Source organism: Lacerta agilis, chromosome 1 (genome assembly GCF_009819535.1).
Source record: "Lacerta agilis isolate rLacAgi1 chromosome 1, rLacAgi1.pri, whole genome shotgun sequence".
NCBI classification, from domain to species: Eukaryota; Metazoa; Chordata; class Lepidosauria; order Squamata; family Lacertidae; genus Lacerta; species Lacerta agilis.
The window spans coordinates 5,017,338-5,041,706 of NC_046312.1; the positions used below are offsets into that span (position 1 = coordinate 5,017,338).

Sequence of the window (24,369 nt, forward strand, 5' to 3'; positions counted from 1 at the left end):
CAGCTGCTCCGTCTCCCTCTCCTCCTCCCCTCTTCGCTCAAACAATATTCCTTCAGGTTGCATCATGTTGGGAGATGGCATGCCAGGAAGAAAATTTAATGTTCCACTACTCTTGCTCTGCTATATTTAGGCCGGGATCCTGATGAAGCCTCTCTTTGTGCGTCTCCGTGTCTAGAGGGCAGTTTGGAGAGGACTCCCTAATTCTGTCAGGATGTTGGCACATTGAGGCGCTTGGACAGGGACACAACATATCTGAGACTTTTTAGGGCTCTGCTGCCACTTGCTAGATTACAGAAAACTGGGCTGGGATGCCAGAAAAATGAGAGCTTTGCTATCAGCGCGAGGGCTCCGCCACATTTGCTGTTTCGTTGGAAGGAAGCAATCACTCCAAAGTACAGTGGACCCTCAGGTTACATTACCTTCAGGTAACATAACTTTCAAGTTGTGAACGCACGTACACAGAAGTGGCACCTCGTGTTGCGGATTTTTTGGGGGTACGTACAGACCCCCGTGACAAATTAAGTTCATATCCGGAGGGTCCACTGTAGAGCTGCTGCCACCACATTTCACCTAAAGCAAAATTTGGTGCGTTATTTGCAAGTGCTGTTGTCAGGCCAAGAGCACCCCAGATCCTGAGATTGCAGGGCCCAAAGATGTGGTGCCTGAGAGGGAAGACCTGGAGGTGGCCCCTAGTGATGTAACAGGGGCGGCCCCTGGTGATGTCATGGAGTGGGCCCTGGAGATGGAGGTTAATTGGGAGAGGAGAATGGTGGAGTGCAGAGTCCCCAACCCTGAGTGTCTGTGCTATAATGTCCTCCTGGTACTTGGGGGGACAGTGGGGAAAGGGATGGAGGCGATTCTGCCAGCCCTTCCCTCTCAGGCACCACATCTTTCTCTGTTCCTGGCACATCCTGCCCTTCCTCCAGCCTCAGCTCCTGCCCCACGTCCTGCAACTCCTCTCCACCATCTCCAACTGCTCAAGAAGAAGAAGAGAAGAAGAGTTTGGATTTGATATCCCGCTTTATCACTACCCGAAGGAGTCTCAAAGCGGCTCACATTCTCCTTTCCCTTCCTCCCCCACAACAAACACTCTGTGAGGTGAGTGGGGCTGAGAGACTTCAGAGAAGGGTGACTAGCCCAAGGTCACCCAGCAGCTGCATGTGGAGGAGCGGAGACACGAACCCGGTTCCCCAGATTACGAGTCCACCGCTCTTAACCACTACACCACACTGGCTCTCAAGATATTCCCTTTCCTCCAGCCCTGGCTCCTGCCTCGCAGGAGACAGAAAACTCCATAAATCGCTGCCCCATGCCCCTGGATCAGTCTCTAGGCCCATGGCCTCCGCCACCCACTCCTCAGGGCCCCGCCAATCCCTGACATCTGATTTGCAGCCAGCTCCTGTTAAGGTACATGCATAGCTTCCTTCCTTCCTTCCTTCCTTCCTTCCTTCCTTCCTTCCTTCCTTCCTTCCTTCCTTCCTTCCTTCCTTCCTTCCTTTTTCATCTATCCAGTGTGGTGTAGTGGTTAAGAGCGGTAGACGCATAATCTGGTGAACCGGGTTCGTGTCTCCGCTCCTCCACATGCAGCTGCTGGGTGACCTTGGGCTAGTCACACTTCTCTGAAGTCTCTCAGCCCCACTCACCTCACAGAGTGTTTGTTGTGGGGGAGGAAGGGAAAGGAGAATGTTAGCTGCTTTGAGACTCCTTCGGGTAGTGATAAAGCGGGATATCAAATCCAAACTCTTCTATCTCTATCTATCTATCTATCTATCTATCTATCTATCTATCTATCTATCTATGAGAGCCAGTGTGGTGTTGTGGTTAAGAGCGGTGGACTCGTAATCTGGGGAACCGGGTTCGTGTCTCCGCTCCTCCACATGCAGCTGCTGGGTGACCTTGGGCTAGTCACACTTCTCTGAAGTCTCTCAGCCCCACTCACCTCACAGAGTGTTTGTTGTGGGGGAGGAAGGGAAAGGAGAATGTGAGCCGCTTTGAGACTAGTGATAAAGTGGGATATCAAATCCAAACTACCGCTCCGGCGGGAAGGTAGATGGCATTTCCGTTTGCTGCTCTGGTTCGCCAGAAGCTGCTTAGTCCTGCTGGCCACACGACCCGGAAAAACTGTCTGCGGACAAACGCCGGCTCCTTCGGCCTGTAAAACGAGATGAGCGCCGCAACCCCAGAGTCGTCTGCAACTGAATTTAACTGTCAGGGGTCCTTTACCTTTTAATCAAGATAGTGGCTTTGCAACAGATTGCTGGGTGAGGTGGAGTTTGCTCGGATCCAGCAGAGCTCTTCTTGGGAATTGAGGAATCCTAGCCCTAGCCCTGCAGAAACCAGGATCTGACTCCCTTCCCATTGTGCAACTGCTTTTGGGCACTGCCTGCTTCGTATGATCTCCCTCTCCGAACATCTCTTCTACCGGGTAGCTCAGGGCACCCAGCAGTTCTGAACATCTGTCTTCCTGCCAAACATCAATGTCTAATGGGGGCATTGTTTGCATGTGTCCGAAAGATGGAAGTGATTACCATAAAACATGTAAATGGATTATCTCAGAAATTCTCGTCCCAGCTCGGCACAGTGAAGGAGCCTTTTTCTGTTTTGCATTACGGAATTACAGTATGTTCTCTAATGGCTTGGCACTGGAGACGGCCTCTTAGGTCTCCTTCCCTGGTGTTTGAGATCAAGGGGAAGAGGCAGCGACATGGGGCTTAAATATGACCAGCTGTTTCACCTTTCATCCCTGCCCCGTCCGTGGAGATGGCTTGGAAACCGGCTGGAAACTCAAGAAACTCATTCCCAACTGGTATGAAAAGGACCACAGGAAGGGGCACAAAAAACCAGTCTACTTCACTTTCTCTTTTTTTTTTTTTTTAATAAATCTTTATTGCTCTTTAAAAATATTCTTACATATCTCACATGTGTGAATGAGTATATACAAAGAAGGAAAAACAAACACAATCAAAACTTACATGCATCTACATTCAATATCTAAAAAAGAGAAGAGAAAAAAAAGGAAAAAAGGGAAAGAAAAAGAAAAAGAAAAGAGGGGAAAAGAAGAAAAAAAAATGAGAAGGAAGAAAAAGAGAGAAAGGAGACCAAAGGCATAGTAAGGAGTCTCCAGTTGACATTACATGATTAAACTTCAAAAGATGTACTTCCACTGCTTTAACAACGCTTCATTTTAAGTAAATTACCTTGTTATAGCTGTCATTTATACATATTCCACAATTTTTACAGATCTTCCAATCATCGCTTTATTAACTTTAATTCCTTTCCTTATTCTAAGCACAACCAGTATCTTCTGTTCATATCTTGCTTCCCCAAATATTCATTTATATATTTCCATTGGTTTTTAATTGTTTCTTTTGAGGTACCTCTGATGTAATTCGTCAGCTTCGCAAGCTCCAGATACTCTACTATTTTACTGAGCCATTCATCTTTTGATGGTAACTGATCTCCTTTCCAATATTTAGCCACCAGCGTTCTTGCGGCGGTTGTTACATATAAAAAAATATTTATTCTGTCTCTTGGTACTTCGTTAGTGATTATTCCCAATAGATATAGCTCTGGTTTTTTGCTATACGATGTTTTGATCAGCTTTTGCACCTCTTCGTGGATCAAATTCCAAAATTCTTTAATTTTGGGACAGGTCCACCAGATATGGAACAACGTCCCAGTCTGGTTTCTACATCTCCAACACTTGTTGTTATTGGATTTACTTATCTTGGCTGTTCTTTCTGGTGTTAAATACCATCTATGGTGTACCTTCATAAGGTTTTCTTTTATTTGATAAGAGGCGGTGAATTTGATATTTTTTGTCCAAAATTGGTTCCATTTGTCACTCTCTATTTCATGCCCGATATCTTTTTCCCATTTTATCATATTACTATTTTTTATATCTGAAGTCCTCTGTTCACCTTTTAGTAATCTATATATTTTGGATAATATTTTTTGTTTACAAACGATTATTTCATCTATTCTTGTTTCTTTTTTCCCGAAACCTCTATTTTTTACATCTTTTTGGAATGTTGCTCTCAATTGAAGATATTCTAGCCAACTTATGTTTAAGAATCTTAAATCTGTATAATTTTTTAATTTCGGGTTTTCTTTCTGTTCTTCCACCAATTCCTTGTATATAGGCCATCTCCTTTTAGTCGTATTCTTGAAAGTTGAGGTGGCCTCCACCGGTGAGATACACCAGGGTGTTTTTTGCATTATTTTGATTTTAATTCTTTCCCAGACTTCAATCAGGGCTTTTCTTACCAGATGGTTATTGAACCTTCTATGCATTTTTAGTTTCTCGTAAAAAAGGTACCCGTGCCAGCCATAGAGCTTGTCCCAGCCTTCCAATTCTAATGTTTCTTTGTTTTCTAATGTAATCCAGTCCTTAATCCAGATCCACCCTGCAGCATCATAGTAAGTTAATAGATCCGGAACCCCGAAGCCGCCTACTTCCTGTTCACTTAACATAATTTCTTGTTTTATTCTCGCTTTTTTTCCCTGCCAAATAAAGTCTGCCAGATCTTTTTGGCAATTCTTTAGATACTTCGTCCCAATGATCACCGGTGCTATCTGAAAGAGGAATAGGATTTTTGGGAGTATCATCATTTTTATCATTGATACCCGTCCTAATAAAGATAACTTTAATTTCTGCCATTTTTTAAGTGATTCTTTGACATCTTTCCAAAGTCTGACGTAATTATTCTTAAATAAATTTGTATTGTTGTTGGATAGCCACAAACCTAAATATTTGGCTTTAGTTTCGATTTTTAATCCCGTTACTTCTTCTAATCTTTTTTTCTCCATTTCCCCCATATTTTTTGTTAATAATTTGGATTTTTCTTTGTTTAGCTTGAAGCCTGAATTCTTCCCAAATTCGTTAATTTTCTCTAATGCTTCTTGCAAACTTTCTGTCGGGGATTCCACTGTAATAATTACGTCATCTGCGTATGCTTTCACTTTGTAATTATAATTTCCCACTTTTATTCCTTCAATTTTCTTGTCTTCTCTTAATGTATTTAAGAGAATTTCTAGTGTTATAATAAATAACAGTGGGGAGAGGGGGCAGCCTTGCCTAACGCCTCTCTCGATTTCAAAACCTTCCGACAGCTCATTGTTTATGATTAATCTTGCATGTTGTTTGTTATAAATACTCTTAATTCCATTCAAGAATTTCTCTCCAACTTTCCATTTCTCCAAATTTTTCACCATAAATTTCCAGGAAATGCTGTCGAAGGCTTTTTCGGCGTCCACCAGCAACATTGCAATTTTTTTGCTAGGGTTTAGTTCTGCATATTCCCATAAATTGATTATTGTTCTGGTGTTATCTTTAATTTGTCTCTCGGGGAGGAAACCCGCTTGGTCTTTACCTATCACTCTTTTTAATAATCTCTTTAATCTATTTGCCAGCACCCCGGTAAAGATTTTATAGTCTATATTTAACAGCGATATCGGTCTGAAATTTTTTGTTAATTTCAGATCCGCACCTTGTTTAGGGATCAAAGTTATCAAGGCATCTTGCCAAGAATTAGGGATTCTCTTTTTTTGCAGAATCTCATCTAATATAACCTTTAGCTTTGGTGTTACTATCTCTTTGAATCTTTTGTAGTATATTACTGGAATTCCATCCGGGCCAGGGGATTTTCCTGTTTCCATTTTATTTATTACATCCTCAATCTCATCTGTTCTAATTTCGGCATTTAACATACTATATTCCTCATCTTTAATTTCTGGCAATTCTTTCCCATTTAGGTAATCTTGCATTTCCCTTTCTTCCTCCCCCTTATCTTGATATAAATTTTTATAGTATCTCCAGAATTTTGCCTTAATTTGTTCCGGGTCTGTTAACTCCGCCTCTCCATCCATTATTTTATTTATCACCCTGTTAGCTTGTCTTTCTTTGGCTAGCCATGATAACATTCTCCCTGGTTTATTTGCCTGTTCAAAATATCTTTGTTTTGTCCAGAGAATCCTCCTTTCTACCTCTTTATTTATCATGTCCGAAAGATGAGATTGTAGGTTCCTGATACTCGATCTTAATTCTTCACTCTTCGGGTTTTTAACCAACTCCAATTCCTTATCTCTTATTTGCTTATTCATTTCTATAAAATTATTGTTCTTCTCCTTCCTAATTTCCTTCATCTGTTGAATCCCAAATCCCCTCATATACGCTTTACTGGTGTCCCAGATTACCATATTATCCGTTGTTTGATTTTCATTTAGTACAAAAAATTCCTTTAGTGTCTCTTTTGCTTTATTTACTCTTGCCTCATCCCTCCAAAGTTCTTCATTCATCCTCCATCTCCCACTTGTGCATTTCCTGAATTTCATCTCTATCGACACTGGATTATGATCGGAGATGGATTTATTTAAGATTTCCGTTTTTTCCACATTCAACATTAATTTTTTTGAAACCCAAATAGCGTCAATCCTCCCTCCAGATTTGTGTACTTCAGAATAGTGGGTGATGTCTTTAACATTTGGATTCTTAGTTCTCCAGGCATCGTATAAATTTAGATTGGTGACCAAATTGAAGAAAGATAAGGGGAGTTTACCGGAGTTGGATATTTTTCCCCTATCCGTTCTATCCAAGTCGATTGAGATCACACCATTCTGATCTCCCATAAATATCATATCTTCCCCTACAAAATCCCAAAGTTTTTCCTCTAAGTTCCTGTAGAACTCCTCTTTCCTGTTATTGGGAGCATAAAAACCAACCAAAACAATTTTTCCAACTTCTGATTGTATCTCTACAATTAATATTCTCCCTTCTTCATCTTTAAATAATAACTGAGGCTGTAACCCTGGATTGATGTACATTACTACACCTCTTTTTTTCTCTTCCCCCGCCGCTATAAATTCCTTTCCCAGTCTTGCGTTCTTTAAGACCCTTGTATGAATTTGAGAAATATGCGTTTCTTGTAGGCATATGATATCCCATTTTCTTTTTTTCAATATACATTCTACCCTATTCCTCTTTAGCTTGCTGTTTAAACCGTTTACATTCCATGAGACACATTTCAACATCGTAACTGTAATTCTATCTTTATTCACCGTTTATGTACTTAATGAGGAAAGCTCTAAAGAGGAAGAAAAGGAGGAAAAGAGAGGGGGGGAAATGTTAAAAGAAAGGGACAAAGAAAAAAGAGGGCGCAGAGAGAGAAAAGAGAGAAGAAGGAAAAAAAAAAAAAAAACAAAGTCCACGACGCCCAAAATGCAAAGGGGCGACGTCAGTTTAAAAATACACATTCCCTGGACCAGTTACAGTTTAGTCGATCGGGAGGTCCCAAGGAAGGTCAAGATGTGATTAGTCCTCTGTTATTCCAACCGCCACTTTCCCGTCGTTTCAGTCGCTTTGAATACTCTTTTCTGGACGTTTCTCGCCGCCCAGCTCCTCCCAGTACTTTCTCCAGAAGATTTCAGTATCATCTACGGATTTAAAAAGCCTTCTTCTTTCCTTAAATGTAAACGAGAGCCCCTCTGGGAACTCCCATTTGAACAAAATTCCATTTTTCCTCAATGCTGTTGTTATAAACTTATAGTTCTCCCTCTTTTTAAGCAGGCGAGTCGGGATTTCTTTCATTATTTCTATCGTATTTCCGTATATTTGAAGTGGTTCTACTCTTCCTTTTAGCAAAAGCTTATCTCTCAGCAGTCTTGAGTTTAAAAAGATGAGGCAGTCCCCTGGGCCTTTCCTAATTTTGGTTTTATTCACTCTTATTCTGAAAATTTTCTCTATATCCAATATCAGCTCCTCTTCTGCCACTTTCAACCACTCCGCAATTGCTTTTGTGATTATTCCTGGAATGTCTTCATCCCGGTTTTCTTTGATACCTCTCAGACGGAGAATCATCTCCTTCTGCCTCATCTCCAAAACAGCTAAAGCATCCAAAGTTTCTTCATGTATCCTCTTCAGTTCGTCTATTTCCATTCTATCTTTTTCTTGGTATCTTTTGATTTCCTTTTGTTCTGACTGCGTCTTTTTGATGTTCTCTTCTTGTTTTTGCAGCTTCTCTTTAGCCTCTTGCACCATTGCGTCTAGTTCCGTCTGTTTGGCTGTCATTTGGTTTACTTGGCCTGATAACTCCAGAATTAGGCTTGAGTTTTTCTCAATCATACTTCCCATGAGCTCCATCTTTCCGTCCAGCGTTTTAATATTCCCGTCAAGCGTTGTTAGTTTGTCACCTATATTTTTTTCCATTCTTTCCATTACTGCCATTAGCTCTTTCATCTCCATACTGGTGTCGTTTTCTATAATTGAAGTTCTACGTTGGTGACTCAGAGCTGCTGCGTAGCTACTGGATGCTATTCCTTTTTTAGTTCCCATTAGCGTATTGCCACAATTTATAATATTTCAGTCTCTTTTTGTTTTAACTTTATATTATTAATTTTGCTACAATACCCGCTTCTTTCCTTTTATAGGGAGTTCCCTTTGGGAGTATTCCTTAGCAACTGTCCATATCCACTCCTCTTTTCCCTAAATTTAAATTTCCCCTGTATTTCTCAGATCGGCCACTGAGTGGCGTGTGTTCAGATAGTCTTTTTATTTCCAATTGCCGTTCTATTTGTGGCCACTTGGGGTCGCGCTTCTCTCTCTCTTACTTCTCTCCTTCCCTCGCTTACGATCTATTTTCCAGCACCTCTTTGTCTTCTCCTTCCGCCCTCTCACTTATCTCCTCTCCTCCTATGATGGCGGCCCTTCCGCTGACTCAGCTTTCTCAAAGTGTTCCGGCTATTGGTAAAATTGTTTTTATATCTCTTTCTCAGGGGAAAAAAAGCTTGAATTTGTATATTTGCACGCTCTTCACCTTCCCGCTCCCCCTTTAGCGGTTTCTCTCTTTCTCTTTCTCGTGCGTGCTTTATTAGTTTCCGTTTAAGCCGTCTGATATTATTAAGTCCACAGGGGGTGGTTTACGATACTTTCACCACGGTCTTGGTTGTTTTATGACAGATATTATGCGTTGTACCGCAGCCCCCCTAGTTATTTCTGTCCGTTTCTGCCGTTTAGCCTCTCAACGTCCTCTCCCTCCGTTGTCACCCCCTCGTTCCAGGGTTGTGTTCTTATATATCTGTATATTTAATCCTTCCAAATTCGGGGGGGTTTGTTCTTTTGCAGTCTATATTTTAGTGGGGGAAAGTTCGGCGCCGCTTTGCCGAGAGTTGGGGCGTGTGTGTTGCGGAGGGGTTTATGCCCGTTTGCACGGAGGTCCTCCCAGTCAGTGCTATCGCGCCCGTTCAAAGTTTTTTAGGGCAGGAGACCCCAAATCGTGCCGCCGTGGGCTTCTGCCCCCAGGATCCCCCCCTGGGGTCGGTTGACTCACGCTTCGTCGCCCGTTTTCGCCTCCTTTCAACACCGGTCCGCCTCGAGATAGCAGGAGCGCGGATCCCCACCCGGCACTAAGCACGCCGTCCCGGAAGTGTGGAAAAAAAAAACCAGTCTACTTCACTTTCTCATTCCCCCCCCCCCCATCTTCAACTCAGCCCTCCACATTTCTCCACATCAGTTTGCAGGCTTTCGTTTCAAGTCCTCGTGAAAACTGGTCGAGATTTTTTAGCCTGTCTTTCTCTCACACATTTTTGCAAGCAATTTCTCCTGGTGTTATTTGCATGCAACTTTTTTCACCCCTTTGTGCTCAGGTGGCAAGGAGTGCCTGTTTTTTTCTAGCTCTTTTGGATACAGACGGCTTGCCCAATGTGTTCCATCTTCTGCTAACTTGCAGAGCATAGAGAATCATAGAATGGTAGAGTTGCAAGGGACCACGAGGGTCATCTAGTCCAACCCCCTGCAAAGCAGGAATCTTTTGCCCAACATGGGGCTCAAACCCACGACCCTGAGATTAAGAGTCTCCTGCTTTGCCAACTGAGCTACCCCAGTCTAATGGGTGGAGGTCCCTGCCTTTCCCCATGCCAAAATTTCATCTCAAGGGCCCAGAGAAAATGCATTGGATGACTTCATCGCAACTGATCTCCATCGCTTGATCCTTGTCTTCTGAGCGCAGCCTAAGGGGGGAACCAGAAGTCAGAGCTCAAGGGAGAGTTGAACAGCTCGTGCTCTGGCGGACGGGTGTGGAATCCATCTATGCGTTACTGAGTTGTAGAGTGAATCCATCTTTTGCTCTTAAGGCATTCAAAGACCACTTTGATTTAATGAGAAAGGGCTTTGAGTTGGCTGCAAAAAGTTTCCCAATCTGGCAAAGTATGGGGCGTGTACTTGGCTGAAATTTCGCACTTTGAAAATCAGTGTATCTGAAGAAGTGTGCGTGTACATGAAAGCTCATACCAAGAACAAACTTAGTTAGTCTCTAAGGTGCTACTGGAAGGAATTTTTTTTTTTTTTTTTTTTTTTGTTCATCCCATGTAAGTGAGCGATCCTACGTTTCAGGGATTAAGAATCGGTGGTCCTCCAGAGGTTGTTGCAATCCAGCTCCCATTAGCCAACAACTCCTCCAGTCTCCTCCAGCACCATAATTCAAAAGCATTAATAAAGAAGGCTGATCGCCGAAGAATTGATGCTTTTGAATTATGGAGCTGGAGGAGACTCTTGAGAGTCCCATGGACTGCAAGAAGATCACACTTATCCATTCTTAAAGAAATCAGCCCTGAGTGCTCACTGAAAGGACAGATCCTGAAGTTGAGGCTCCAGTACTTTGGCCACCTCATGAGAAGAGAAGACTCCCTAGAAAAGACCCTGATGTTAGGAAAGATGGAGGGCACAAGGAGAAGGGGACGACAGAGGACGAGATGGTTGGACAGTGTTCTCGAAGCTACTAACATGAGTTTGGCCAAACTGCGAGAGGCAGTGAAGGATAAGCGTGCCTGGCGTGCTCTGGTCCATGGGGTCACGAAGAGTCGGACACAACTGAACGACTGAACAACAACAAGTCCAGCAACATCTGGAGGGTGAGATGTCCGCCACCCCTGCTATATATTGCAACTAAGGATCAAACTGGGAGCATGCACAGGTTGCAGTGAAATCCACACAGCAATGATGGGATGTGTGGGTGGATGCCAGACCCCCAGGTTTGAGCCCAAAGGTAAAGGTAAAGGGACCCCTGACATTAGGTCCAGTCACGGACGACTCTGGGGTTGCGGCGCTCATCTCGCTTTACTGGCCAAGGGAGTCGGCGTACATCTTCCAGGTCATGTGGCCAGCATGACTAAGCTGCTTCTGGTGAACCAGAGCAGCACACGGAAACGCTGTTTACCTTCCCGCCAGACTGGTACCTATTTATCTACTTGCACTCTGACGTGCTTTCGAACTGCTAGGTTGGCAGGAACAGGGACCGAGCAACGGGAGCTCACCCCGTCGCGGGGATTTGAACCACTGGCCTTCTGATCGGCAAGCCAGTGTGGTGTAGTGGTTAAGAGCGGTAGACTCGTAATCTGGTGAACCAGGTTCACTTCCCCGCTCCTCCACATGCAGCTGCTGGGTGACCTTGGGCTAGTCACACTTCTCTGAAGTCTCTCAGCCCCACTCACCTCACAGAGTGTTTGTTGTGGGGGAGGAAGGGAAAGGAGAATGTGAGCCTCTTTGAGGCTCCTTCGGGTAGTGATAAAACGGAATATCAAATCCAAACTCCTCTTCTATCTATCTATCTATCTATCTATCATCTATCTATCATCTATCTCTATCATCTACCTATCATCTATCTATCATCTATCACTATCCTCTATCTATCATCTATCTATCTATCTATCTATCTATCTATCTATCTATCATCTATCACTATCATCTATCTATCATCTATCTATCTATCTATCTATCTATCTATCTATCTATGAGAGCCAGTGTGGTGTAGTGGTTAAGAGCGGTAGACTCTTAATCTGGTGAACCAGGTTCGCGTCCCTGCTCCTCCACATGCAGCTGCTGGGCGACCTTGGGCTAGTCACACTTCTCTGAAGTCTCTCAGCCCCACTCACCTCACAGAGTGTTTGTTGTGGGGAAGGAAGGGTAAAGGAGAATGTTAGCTGCTTTGAGACTCCTTCGGGCAGTGATAAAGTGGGATATCAAATCCAAACTCCTCTTCTATCTATCTATCTATCTATCTATCTATCTATGAGAGCCAGTATGGTATAGTGGTTAAGAGCGGTAGACTCTTAATCTGGTGAACCAGGTTCGCTCCTCCACATGCAGCTTTGCTTTTTAAGATGCTGTCTAGGTTTGTCATTGCTTTTCTCCCAAGAAGCAGGCAAACCCGAGGTACCACTGTATTATTATCCTCAAAACTAATCTAATATAACACATCTGCTTCTAAACTTAGTTGAGATAAGGCCTTGTTGCATAGTTGTTCTGCTGGGATTTTTAATATACTTCAACTGAGAAAAGGAATGCCCAGCTGAGCAATTTGTGAGCATTAATGTTAAAAATCTGGCAATGGGAAATTTCTGTGGTGCACCCCTTCCCTTGATGCCCGAAGCGTGAGTTTATTTTGCTTAATGGTTAATCCAGCCCTGTCTTTATCCTTACCCCAGATTTGGATCAGACAACCAACAGAGTGTATCATTTTCAGACATTGGTTATGATATTTTCATATGCTGCAGGTTTTAATATATTGATCTTGCTGCTTTTACCTGCTACTTTTGTTTGATTGCATTGTTTCTGATGAGTGTTTTGCTGTAAGCTGCTTGGCATATCTTTTTAAGGTAAAAACTAATAATAATAATAATAATAATAATAATAATAATAATAGCAACTTTTATTTATATCCCACCCTCCACGGCCGAAGTCGGGCTTAGGGTGGCTAACATCAGATATATAACATTAGTATAAAAATCAAACAATAATTAAATTACCTCCTAAAAACAGGTCAAAATCAAATTAAAGTCTAATTGGATGACTTTCCGCAGGGTTAGGGTTGGGAACAGTAAGTGCTCATCGGACCAACTGTAGAAATCTTTTGAATAAAATAGATATCAGCTACCCCATTTTCTCTTCCCTCCTCTTCCTTCTCCTCCCTTTCTTCCTCTGTGCCATGTCTTTTGGATTTTAAAGCCGAGGGTGGGGCTGGATGGATAATAAGACAGCCAATAACTATTTGTAGTCATCTAAATGGCTCAGAGTAGGATGCGGGTGGCGCTGTGGTTTAAACCACAGAGCCTAGAGCTTGCTGATCAGAAGGTCAGCGGTTTGAATCCCCGCGACGGTGTGAGCTCCCGTTGCTCAGTCCCTGCTCCTGCCCACCTAGCAGTTCCAAAGCACAAAGTGCAAGTAGATAAATAGGTACCGCTCCGGCGGGAAGGTAAACGGCGTTTCCGTGCACTGCTCTGGTTCACCAGAAGCGGCTTAGTCATGCTGGCCACATGACCCGGAAGCTGTACGCCGGCTCCCTCGGCCTGTAAAGCGAGATGAGCGCCGCAACCCCAGAGTCGTCCGCGACTGGACTTAATTGTCAGGGGTCCCTTTACCTTTACCTTTAAACGGCTCAGGACCGCAATACCTCAAGGACCGCTTCTTTCCATATGAACCTACCCAGACCCTAAGATCATCTCCCTGGCCTTTTTTGTGTGCCTCCTCCTCGAGAGGTCTGGAGGGTGGCAACACGAGAACAGGGCCTTCTCTGCGGTGGCGCCCCATCTGTGGAATGCTCTCCCCAGGGAAGATCGCCTGGCACCTTCATTACACACCTTTAAGTGCCAGGCAAAAATGTTCCTGTTTAACCAGGCCTTTGGTTGACATGGTGGACAAACTATACCCTTTTAAAATGTGGCTCTTTTTGGGGGGGCGGGTATTATTGGGTTATTGTTTTTATTTTTATTACATATATTGTGATGTGTTTTGTGAACTGTCCTGAGACCTCTGGGTATAGGGCGGTATGTAAATTCAAATGATAATGATAACGATGATGGTAAACATCATCTTCATCATCTTCATCTTCATCATCATCTACTGTTAGAGGAGCTTGCAGTTACCAGTAATACCTGCAAGCTGTGACATGTTGTTGTTCAGTCGTTCAGTCGTGTCTGACTCTTTGTGACCCCATGGACCAGAGCACGCCAGGCACGCCTATCCTTCACTGCCTCTCGCAGTTTGGCCAAACTCATGTTAGTAGCTTCAAGAACACTGTCCAACCATCTCATCCTCTGTCGTCCCCTTCTCCTTGTGCCCTCCATCTTTCCCAACATCAGGGTCTTTTCTAGGGAGTCTTCTCTTCTCATGAGGTGGCCAAAGTCTTGGAGCCTCAACTTCAGGATCTGCCCTTCCAGTGAGCACTCAGGGCTGATTTCTTTAAGGATGGATAAGTTTGATCTTCTTGCAGTCTATGGGACTCTCAAGAGTCTCCTCCAGCACCATAATTCAAAAGCATCAATTCTTCGGCGATCAGCCTTCTTTATGGTCCAGCTCTCACTTCCGTACATTACTACTGGGAAAACCATAGCTTTAACTATACGGACCTTTGTCGGCAAGGTGATGTATTTGCTTTTTAAGATGCTATCTAGGTTTGTCATTGCTTTCCTCCCAAGAAGCAGGCGTCTTCTAATTTTGTGACTGCTGTCACCATCTGCAGTGATCATGGAACCCAAGAAAGTGAAATCTCTCACTGCCTCCATTTCTTCCCCTTCTATTTGCCAGGAGGTGATGTGACATGGTTGCCTTCAAAGAGAGGACTGTCCTTTTTGAAACAGGACACTTGGCCACCCGAGTCGCAGCCTGTTTCGAATACACAGATGAGAGCAAATTAAGCCTCTCACAGGCACTGCAGTGTTCAAGACCATCCCTCTCCGATTAATAACAAAAAGGGGAAATGAGGACTTTTATTGCCACAAGATGCTCAAAGTACAATGGAAGGAATTCCAAGAAGATGAGACAACCAAAACAAATGATGACATTCTGAAAGTCATCTCTAAGCACTCACTTAGATAGCGGTTCCTACTTAGGAAGGTTCATGAGAAAGATGGGAGCGAGCATGGGAGACATGAGGTCATTTCTGAAAAACTGGGAAAGAGCTTGCCTTTCCCCCAAACATAGCTCTGAAATTCAGACCCCGTTGTGTTCCTGGTGACATCATCTGATGTGTGATGGGATCTGAATTTCTGGCCCATGGCTACCTTTTCATTTCTTTGGCAGGAGCAGTGAGGGGTAGGGGAGTCTTGGCAGAGGCCATTCGACAAGGCCTCCTTCCCTGACATCACGATCCCAGCAACAGCAGCATCTCAGGCACCATGGACCCTGGGAAATGCAATTTTCCCATGCTACCTAAATCTGACTGTCAGTCAGGCATCCTGGGAACTGCATGTCTCAGGACTCGTCGCATCCGTGCTGCCGCTAGGAACATCCCAAGAACCCGCTAAATGATGCCACAAGTGAATAGCTCTTTATACCCCACTCTAAAACTTCAGCCTGTTGTCTTTGTACATGGAGTTTTCTTGGCAGGGATACTGGAGGAGACTCTTGAGAGTCCCATGGACTGCAAGAAGATCAAACCTATCCATTCTCAAGGAAATCGGCCTTGAGTGCTCACTGGAAGGACAGATCCTGAAGTTGAGGCTCCAGTACTTTGGCCACTTCATGAGAAGAGAAGACTCCCTAGAAAAGACCCTGGTGCTGGGAAAGATGGAGGGCACAAGGAGAAGGGGACGACAGAGGATGAGATGGTTGGACAGTGTTCTCGAAGCGACTGGCATGAGTTTGGCCAAACTGCGGGAGGCAGTGGAAGACAGGAGTGCCTGGCGTGCTCTGGTCCATGGGGTCACGAAGAGTCGGACACGACTAAACGACTGAACAACAACACCAACAACAAAACTTCAGCATTAATGGCTGTTCTGTGGGCTAGAGATAACCCATGTCTGAAACATTTTCAGGCTACTTAGTAGAGCGATTGCTTTATTTGCTTGAAGACGCCGGCACCCAACCAGGAGAAACCCTTTGAACAGTTACTGCGCGCATTGGGGTGCCTGGCGTGCTCTGGTCCATGGGGTCACGAAGAGTCAGACACGACTGAACGACTGAACAACAACAACAACCCAAGAAAGTTTTTATAGTGCATTTGACTCAGATCTAAGGCACCTGGCTAAGCTAGTCTGCAGCAGAGAATTGCAACAGAGCAGCACCATAAACTAGCTACATACTGTACAAATCCCTTCTCTTGTGTCTGAACTAAAAGAATCATAGAATCCTAGAGTTGGAAGAGACCCCAAGGGCCATCCAGTCCAACCCCCTGCCAAGCAGGAAACACCATCAAAGCATTCCTGACAGATGGCTGTCAAGCCTCCGCTTAAAGACCTCCAAAGAAGGAGACTCCACCACACTCCTTGGTAGCAAATTCCACTGTCGAACAGCTCTTACTGTCAGGAAGTTCTTCCTAATGTTTAGGTGGAATCTTCTTTCTTGTAGTTTGAATCCATTGCTCCATGTCCGCTTCTCTGGAGCAGCAACCTTTCTCCCTCCTCTATATGACATCCTTTGATATATTTGAACATGGCTATCATATCACCCCTTAACCTTCTCTTCTCCAGGCTAAACATACCCAGCTCCCTAAGCCGTTCCTCATAAGGCATCGTTTCCAGGCCTTGGACCATTTTGGTTGCCCTCTTCTGGACACGTTCCAGCTTGTCATTATCCTTCTTGAACCGTGGTGCCCAGAACTGGACACAGTATTCCAGGTAGAAAATACTGTGGCAGAAAAATATGTAGGGCCAGCCCTGCTAAAATAAAATAAAAACACCTTTCCCCCCTGAAGGCCGAGGGCCTTCTGGCGGTTCCCTCACTGCGAGAAGCAAAACTACAGGGAACCAGGCAGAGGGCCTTCTCGGTAGTGGCGCCCGCCCTGTGGAACGCCCTCCCGTCAGAAGTCAAGGGAATAAACAACTACCTGACATTCAGAAAACACCTAAAGGCAGCCCTGTTTAGGGAAGTTTTTAATTTGTGACTCTGTATTGTATTTTGATATTTGTTGGAGGCCGCCCAGAGTGGCTGGGGAGACCCGGCCAGATGGGCGGGGTATAAATAATAAATTATTATTATTATTATTATTATTTTGTTCTGCATCTCCCATCTATCCAATGTTCTTTGGTAACCCCAAATCCTCCCACAATGAGAAGGGGGGGATATCTCTCTCCAACTCCAGACGGTTCCTAATTTCATAAACTTTGGTACAGCAATTACACATGATAATTCAAAAGAAAGGAGACCCTCATAAAACAACATCAGACAGAGGCTTAACAAGTTAAATTTCTGAGGTCAAGCTGGCACAGCCAGCTCAGCCGCCTGACGCGACACAGCTGCAAGATGTTTGCATCTTCAGAAGTGGGCATTTCGCCCCAGAGTGGAGGGATGAGAAAAAAAACGATCGGTTGCAGTGACCAGGAGCGAGGTCAATTTGTTCTGAGCTTCTCCATCTGGTTTGCTCTTTTGGGGTTTGCATCTCCAGGAACGAGCTGTTCGAAAAGGGTTTGACATGATGGTCTCCATGCAGGAAAAGAGGAAGGACCATTTCATTAGAAGCGGCTGCCCCGGAAATGTCTAGCTCACATTTTTGTCATTAAGCTTCGTATCCCAATTTCCCGACGGTTCTGTGCCGCAAGAAGGCTGGTTTGCCACCTCCAGCAGCCCACTTACCCAATGGTGGCTACCTGGCATTCTGTATCCCTCTGAAAGCATCAGTGACCGGACTGCCCAGGGCTGTGAAATCACCCGAAGGCAGAAACGGTTGGTGTGGTGAAGAGGAGGCATGGAGCTGCCCTTGTGAGCGGGGCAATGGTGAAGTCAGGGCTGTACAGAACCACTGGTGGAGTCAAACCAGATTAAGACCTCCTCTCCACAGTGTCTCCTGGGACAGCTCCGTTGATAGAGCACAGAATCACAGAATTGTAGAGTTGGGATGGACCCTGAGGGTCATCCAGTCCAACCCCATGCAATGCAGGAATCTCAGCTAAAGCATCTATGACAGGTGGCCATTCAACCTCAGCTTAAAAACCTCCAAGGAAGGGATACATTACAAAACCAACCGAGGGCCTATCAACTGACCCCCTCCTCCCCTCCTCTCAACAGTGGTGGAGTGTGCATCCTCAGTAACCTGCTCTTCTGGGAAAGTTCTAGAAGCCAGCTTGGAAGAGTCGGTGTTCTACAGGGGTTCAGAGGAGTCCTGGGTGTTTGCTTTAAGCCTTTTTCCAATAACTGCATATTTCTCCAGGTCCCAGATATGGCTGCAGGATGCAGCAGAGAAAGCCTGAAAGCACCTGTGAGCTTCATCCTGATTAGAACATGCCTGCGAGAAAAACTTGCTCGCGAGCGCTCCAGTCGGAGAACAGCCTTCACCAAAGCTTTGGAGACGCTCGAACTCAGGACGCAAGGGAGAAATGTGCTAAGAGGAAGGCACGCTTGGAAAATCCACACCATGATCAACTCCCGCCCAGAAACCAATGTCCCCACTGTGGAAGGACATGTGGATCCAGAATTGGCCTCCACGGTCACTTATGGACTCATTGTTAAAACCGTGTTTATGGAATACAATTTTACTCAGCTACGAGTGATCACCAAAGAAGAAGAAGAAAGAAGAAGATTAGAACATGTACTTGGAAGGCTGCAATCTCTCAAGATGGGCCTTTCTTTGGCCTTACTTTGCTTATGAGTCTACGATTCATAGAGGAGGGAAAGGAAAGAGAGGTGGGTTTCTAAATAGTGAATTAACATAAATGCAAACCAATTTGGATGGATTTCTGATTATTCGGAGTTTTATTTTTTTAAAAAAAGATGTATAACAGACACATCCAACAGGTAGATCATGGACATCTGCGGTAGATCACTGGACGTCTGCGGTAGATCACTAGTAGATTACTGGCTCCCCCAAAAAAGCTCATCAAATTTGCCTCCCCTAAGAAAACCTCAACATTTTTGCCCTGAACCCCTAAAAAACTGGGCTTTCCTCCTCCCAAAAAAATACCTCAACAAATCTGACCTGAACCCCCCAAAAACAGGGGGTAGATCACTGCCAGTTTTTAACTCTGTGGGTAGATCGCAGTCTCTTGGGAGTTGGCCACACCTGATGTATAATATCTGCCGTAAAAAGGATTGCCGTGGAAGTGGAAGCTGTCAGCCTAATGAGACTGATAAGATCGCCTTGGCAGAGAAAGTAGCTGCAAGAGGAAATGTATATTGTTCTAAGCCTCAATTAATTTAATCCAGTCTATCACCAAAAACAAATGATCATGTCAGACGAAACAAAAGCCCAGCGAGGAAAAAGGGAGAGAAGGAGGCAGGAGAACAAAGCTAATGACTCCCGATTAGCGCTTCAAAGCCCTCCTGTTTATTTGGACAGTTTGCAGAGATCCATTTCTCCAAAAACAGAGTCTGAATAATTGAAGGTTGTTTCCTATCGCGCTTTCGATATGGGTCGGCCGATGCCAGCTCAGGGAAACTGCTGATAGGCAAACAGCGGTCGGATATCAGCCCTGCAAACTTGGCTCTAGCCTTCTGTAAATAAACGGCTGGGAACAGATGATTATTATTATTATTATTATTATTTTTCTTTGACTGCTGTTGATGATGCCAAAGGATGGGCAGAAGAAGCTGCCTTATACTGATGAGTCAGACCACTGGTCCATCTAGCCCAGTATTGTCTGCACGGACTGGCAGCAACCCTCCAGTGTTTCAGGCAGAACGTTTGCAGTCCTACCTGGAGGTGCCCTTGGGAATTGAACCTGAGACAATCTGCATGCATGTAAGATGCTCTACCAACTGCCTTATGTATGCATTGGTTGGGAAGAGACAAAATGAGGCCACCATTGAAAACCTAGTTGGCATAATCAGATTTCTGGAGCCTAAGGCTATGAAAGGCTACCAGCCATGAATGGCTGCATTCTATCTCCCCTGTTGAACGCTTCTTCTTCTTCTTCTTCTTCTTCTTCTTCTTCTTCTTCTTCGGTGATCACTCGTAGCTGAGTAAGAATGTCTTCCATAAACACGGTTTTAAACATGAGGGACATCCTAAGGAAAAGCAGGAAATCCTGGGATCAAATCAGAAACCGGGGCTGTCCCTGGAAAATAGGGACACTTGGAGGGTCTGAGTTGGGGGTCCTCATGGTTCTGTGGGAGTGAGTGCCATAGGTGAACGAAATGCTGCCTAAAGGACTTTTTGAACATCCAACAATTCAAGAGATTGCAGCCTTCCAAGTACATGTTCTAGTCTTCTTTCTTCTTCTTCTTTGGCGATCACTCGTAGCCAAGTAATATTGTCTTCCATAAACACGGTTTTAACAATGAGTCCATAAATGACTGTGGAGGCCAATTCTGGATCCACGCATCCTTCCACAATGGGGACATTGGTTTCCGGACGGGAGTTGATCACGGTGTGGATTTGCCAAGCGTGCCTTCCTCTTAGCACGTTTCTCCCTTGCGTCCTGAGTTTGAGTGTCTTTACAGCCCCTGACACCTTTGGTCAAGGCTGTTCTCCAACTGGAGCACTCACAGGACAGTGTTTCCCAGTTGTCGGTGTTTATACTACATTTTAAAAAAGATTTGCCTCGAGAGAGTCTTTAAACCTCTTTTGTTGACCACCGGCATTACGCTTTCCATTTTCAAGTTCAGAAAATTTGCCTTCAGGAGAAGATGGCTGCTGCTGCAGGGTTGGCTCAGAAGGTGCCAGCATCAAAACTGGTACAGCCACCAATTCAAGTATTTGGGCTGGAAGGTCGATATGCCACTGCGCTCTACTCTGCTCCTTCTAAGCAGAAGAAATTGGACCAGGTTGAGAAAGAGCTGACTCGAGTTCTGACACTTCTGAAGGACCCTTAATTATCTGTCATTGTCTTGAATCCTCGCGTAAAGAGTGCAGTAAAGCAAAAGACCGTGAATGAAATTTTAGCTAAAGAGAAAATGTCACCTGTCATTGTCAACTTTATCAATTTGCTTGCTGGAAATGGTCGCTTGGAAAACACGCCAAGTGTAATTTCTGCATTTGCTAAGATCATGAGTGCGTTCCGCGGAGAAGTTTTATGCTCTGTAACCACTGCTCAGCCCTTGGATGAAGCCAATCTTACGGAGTTGAAGGCAGCTTTGAATGGCTTTTTAGCTAAAGGAGAAATACTGAAACTGGAGATAAAGACTGACCCAACAATCTTGGGTGCAACGGTTGTCAGCATTGGAGAGAAATCCATTGACATGTCGACAAAGATCAAGATTCGGAAACTAAGCCAGATCATGAGAGAGACCGTCTACCGGTAAACATCTCGAGATGCTTCCTCCATAAAAACCGAGTCAGCTGTATGATCCAAACAATAAAAATGGTTTTTCTTTTTTTAAAAAAAATGCCTTGAGGCAGTTTTAATAAATAGTAGGATAACAGCAGCATGGGTTTCATAGTCAGAAACACCCCTCCAAAGTCAAGGAAGAGGAAGAACCCAACCCCCTGCACCCCACCTTTCTAAATTTCCCTGGCATTTTCTCTCCCCTTTCATGATTTTTAAGTGCAAATTGGTGGAGAAAGGTGGAGGGTGGGGTGGGGAGACAGCTGGAGAAATATTCAGCCCTGCAATACTTCATCTGTCAGCAACAGCTCCCATCGACAAGGATCGTCTGTTCGGCGTTCAAAGTTCCCTCTCACCTTGACTCACATTTATGCATTGTAAACAAACATGAAATAAGTTCCAATAAAAGAGGGCTTTTGTTTATATATATATTTAAAAAGAAAAAACCCCAACCCAAATAAAATAGAGGAGAGCAGATTTCTTTGCAGGCTGTTCAGCCAAACTGCACTCACAAAGTTCAATCCTGAACTTTCGTCTCTTGTGACTTCAGTTTAGGGTGATGTCATCCGTGTGGTGGCATCGGAGTAGTTTTCCAAGAGCCTGAGAGAGGGCAGAAAAAGAGGGAGGGTGAGCCTGTGGAGTGGCTGTGCCTTGAGAAATGTCTTCTTCACAAATGAGCATCGGGAGCAGGTCATGGTGATCTTAGCAATGATGAGCCTTGTCCTTGCGAAAGATAGATTTCGACACACACACACTAAACATCATACTGAATTTCCTATGGAGAAAGATGCAGGTGGACAGGTGTAGAATTGTTTGCAATTCTACGGTACCTAGGTGTGGCATCACAGGAAGAAGAAGAAGAAGAAGAAGAAGAAGAAGAAGAAGAAGAAGAAGAAGAAGAAGAAGAGGAGGAGGAGGAGGAGGAGGAGGAGGAGGAGGAGGAGGAGGAAATCTTGTATTTCGGATGCATTTCTCTTCTTTGCCGGTTCAGTTGGATTGCTTTAGTAACAGGTTACTAGGCAAAGCTCCCTGGCACACTTGTTGACCCCAGCTCCTGCCCACACTAGGCATTATCCCATCCACGTGGAAAACACCCGCCTCCCCACCGCCGACAGGGCCAGATTTAGGTTTGATGAGGCCCTAAGCTACTGAAGGTAATGGGGCCCTTTGTATGTCCAGCTGTCCTTTGTCAACAACAAATTGTTGCTGTTTTTTGTGTTGAATATAAGCTAGATATGGTAATTGATGGACCTAATAGGTATCTAAAGCCATTTGCACGTAACAAAATAATTGTTGAACTAAAATACAATTAAGAAGAAGTATATTAATAAAAAGGTAAAGGTAAAGGACCGCTGACAGTTAAGTCCAGTCGCGGACGACTCTGGGGTTGCCGCGCTCATCTCGCTTTACTGGCCGAGGGAGCCGGTGTACAGCTTCCGGGTCATATGGCCAGCATGACTAAGCCGCTTCTGGTGAACCAGAGCAGTGCACGGAAATGCCGTTTACCTTCCCGCCATAGCGGTACCTATTTATCTACTTGCACTTTGACGCGCTTTCGAACTGCTAGGTTGTCAGGAGCAGGGAGCCGAACATCGGGAGCTCACCCCGTCGCGGGGATTCAAACCGCCGACCTTCTGATCGGCAAGCCCTAGGCTCTGTGGTTTAACCCACAGCGCCACCCACAACCCGCCAGGCTTGGTACCGAAGCCCAAATGTCTGCAGCTTTCCAGGACGAAGGCCAAGGGTATTAAAACACCATTAGCCTTGCTGTAAAAAACACATCAGCGCTGGGCTTCTTTCATCCAAAAGGCAGTTTACAAAGTCTGCCTTATCACCGAGGGAATGTTTATCCTGTTGCTCTGTAAGAGCATTCCAAGGAAGGCAACAGTAGCTAATGAAATTAAGCATGATGCTTGGAATTCGTCATTTGCTTCTTCTTTTTTAATCCCTCCATTTAAAAAAGAAGAAGAAAATCTTCCAAAATTTGAAAGAGTTTAGAGTAACACAAAAGAGTCATTTATGTACAGCCAGCCATTCTCCATTGAGTTGAAAACTACCTCAGTCGTAATTCGGTACAGTAATGGATTTCCCCGGCAAGTTTGTCGATCGGTCGATAGATCGATCAAACATATTTCTTAGAATATTTATGCATTTTTGTTGCTGAGACCCCCAAGACAGCTAACAATACAGAGTACTGTTACACAATGTAACACAAAGCTAACACACACACACACACCTAGACAGAGGTATATTGGAAGGAGCATGCAAGGGAGCACAGCTCTGGGACTCTTTACCAAACAGGACCATCAGCTACAGCATCTACAGTGCATGAAGTGATAACGAGGCTTTCAAGTTTTCTGGATTTTAGTTTTGCCTCAAGTCGTGCAACCGGCTGAGTATACCGTATGTGCGGCCAGAGGGGACGCATTCACACTTAACTTTCTTGCCCCGCGCTTTCTAGGCACAGCTCCACGCTTCAAAGCGCTGTGTTTGAGCGCTTGTGGTTTCGTGCCCTAGTTCTTTCCTTGCCAAAAAAAAAACTCTTTAATGCTGAATCGGAACCAACGGCAATTTGGGTTTGTTTGTTTTTTTGCACCAGGGCAAAAGAAGAAGAAGAAGAAGAAGAAGCGCTCAGACACGGTCCTTTAAAGTACGGACCTGTGCCTCGAAATGTGGCACAAAAAGATGTCTGGATTAGAATTGTTGAGTTGGAAGGGACCCTAAGGGTCATCTAGTCCAACCCCCTGCAATGCAGGAATAGCCCTGAGTGGATAATTGTGATTATGCTGGCAAGACCCCCTCTAGCCCCCACTGAGTCTATACATAGAGTCTCCTCCTTTTTGAAGATCTCAGGATCCAAGAGTTGAGCCTCCTCTCTTCCATCAGGCCTTCTTTGCAAAGATTATACCCTGAGCTATGGTTGCCATATTCCCAAAAGTGAAAATCAGGACAAAGTTGTTGAGCTTTTTTTAGAAAACATCTCCAAATAAATAAAACGTTTTTGGGCTTTTTTAAAAAAAGCATTTTGTAAAACAAAAACAAAAAAACCACACACACCAGAAGCTTTTCTTTTGGAAATTATAGGAACAGAACTATCTAAACTGTATGGAAACTTATTCATGTGTGCTACTATAGTGGCAAGAATGTTACTTGCCCAAAAATGGAAAGAAGCAGAAGTCCCAGCAA

General features: G+C 44.5%; 1 pseudogene; it reads left to right on the plus strand.

The window, feature by feature from the left end:
- Window positions 1–20,545: 20,545 nt before the first annotated feature.
- On the plus strand, window positions 20,546–21,160 carry LOC117060335 (annotated as a pseudogene).
- Window positions 21,161–24,369: the final 3,209 nt, after the last annotated feature.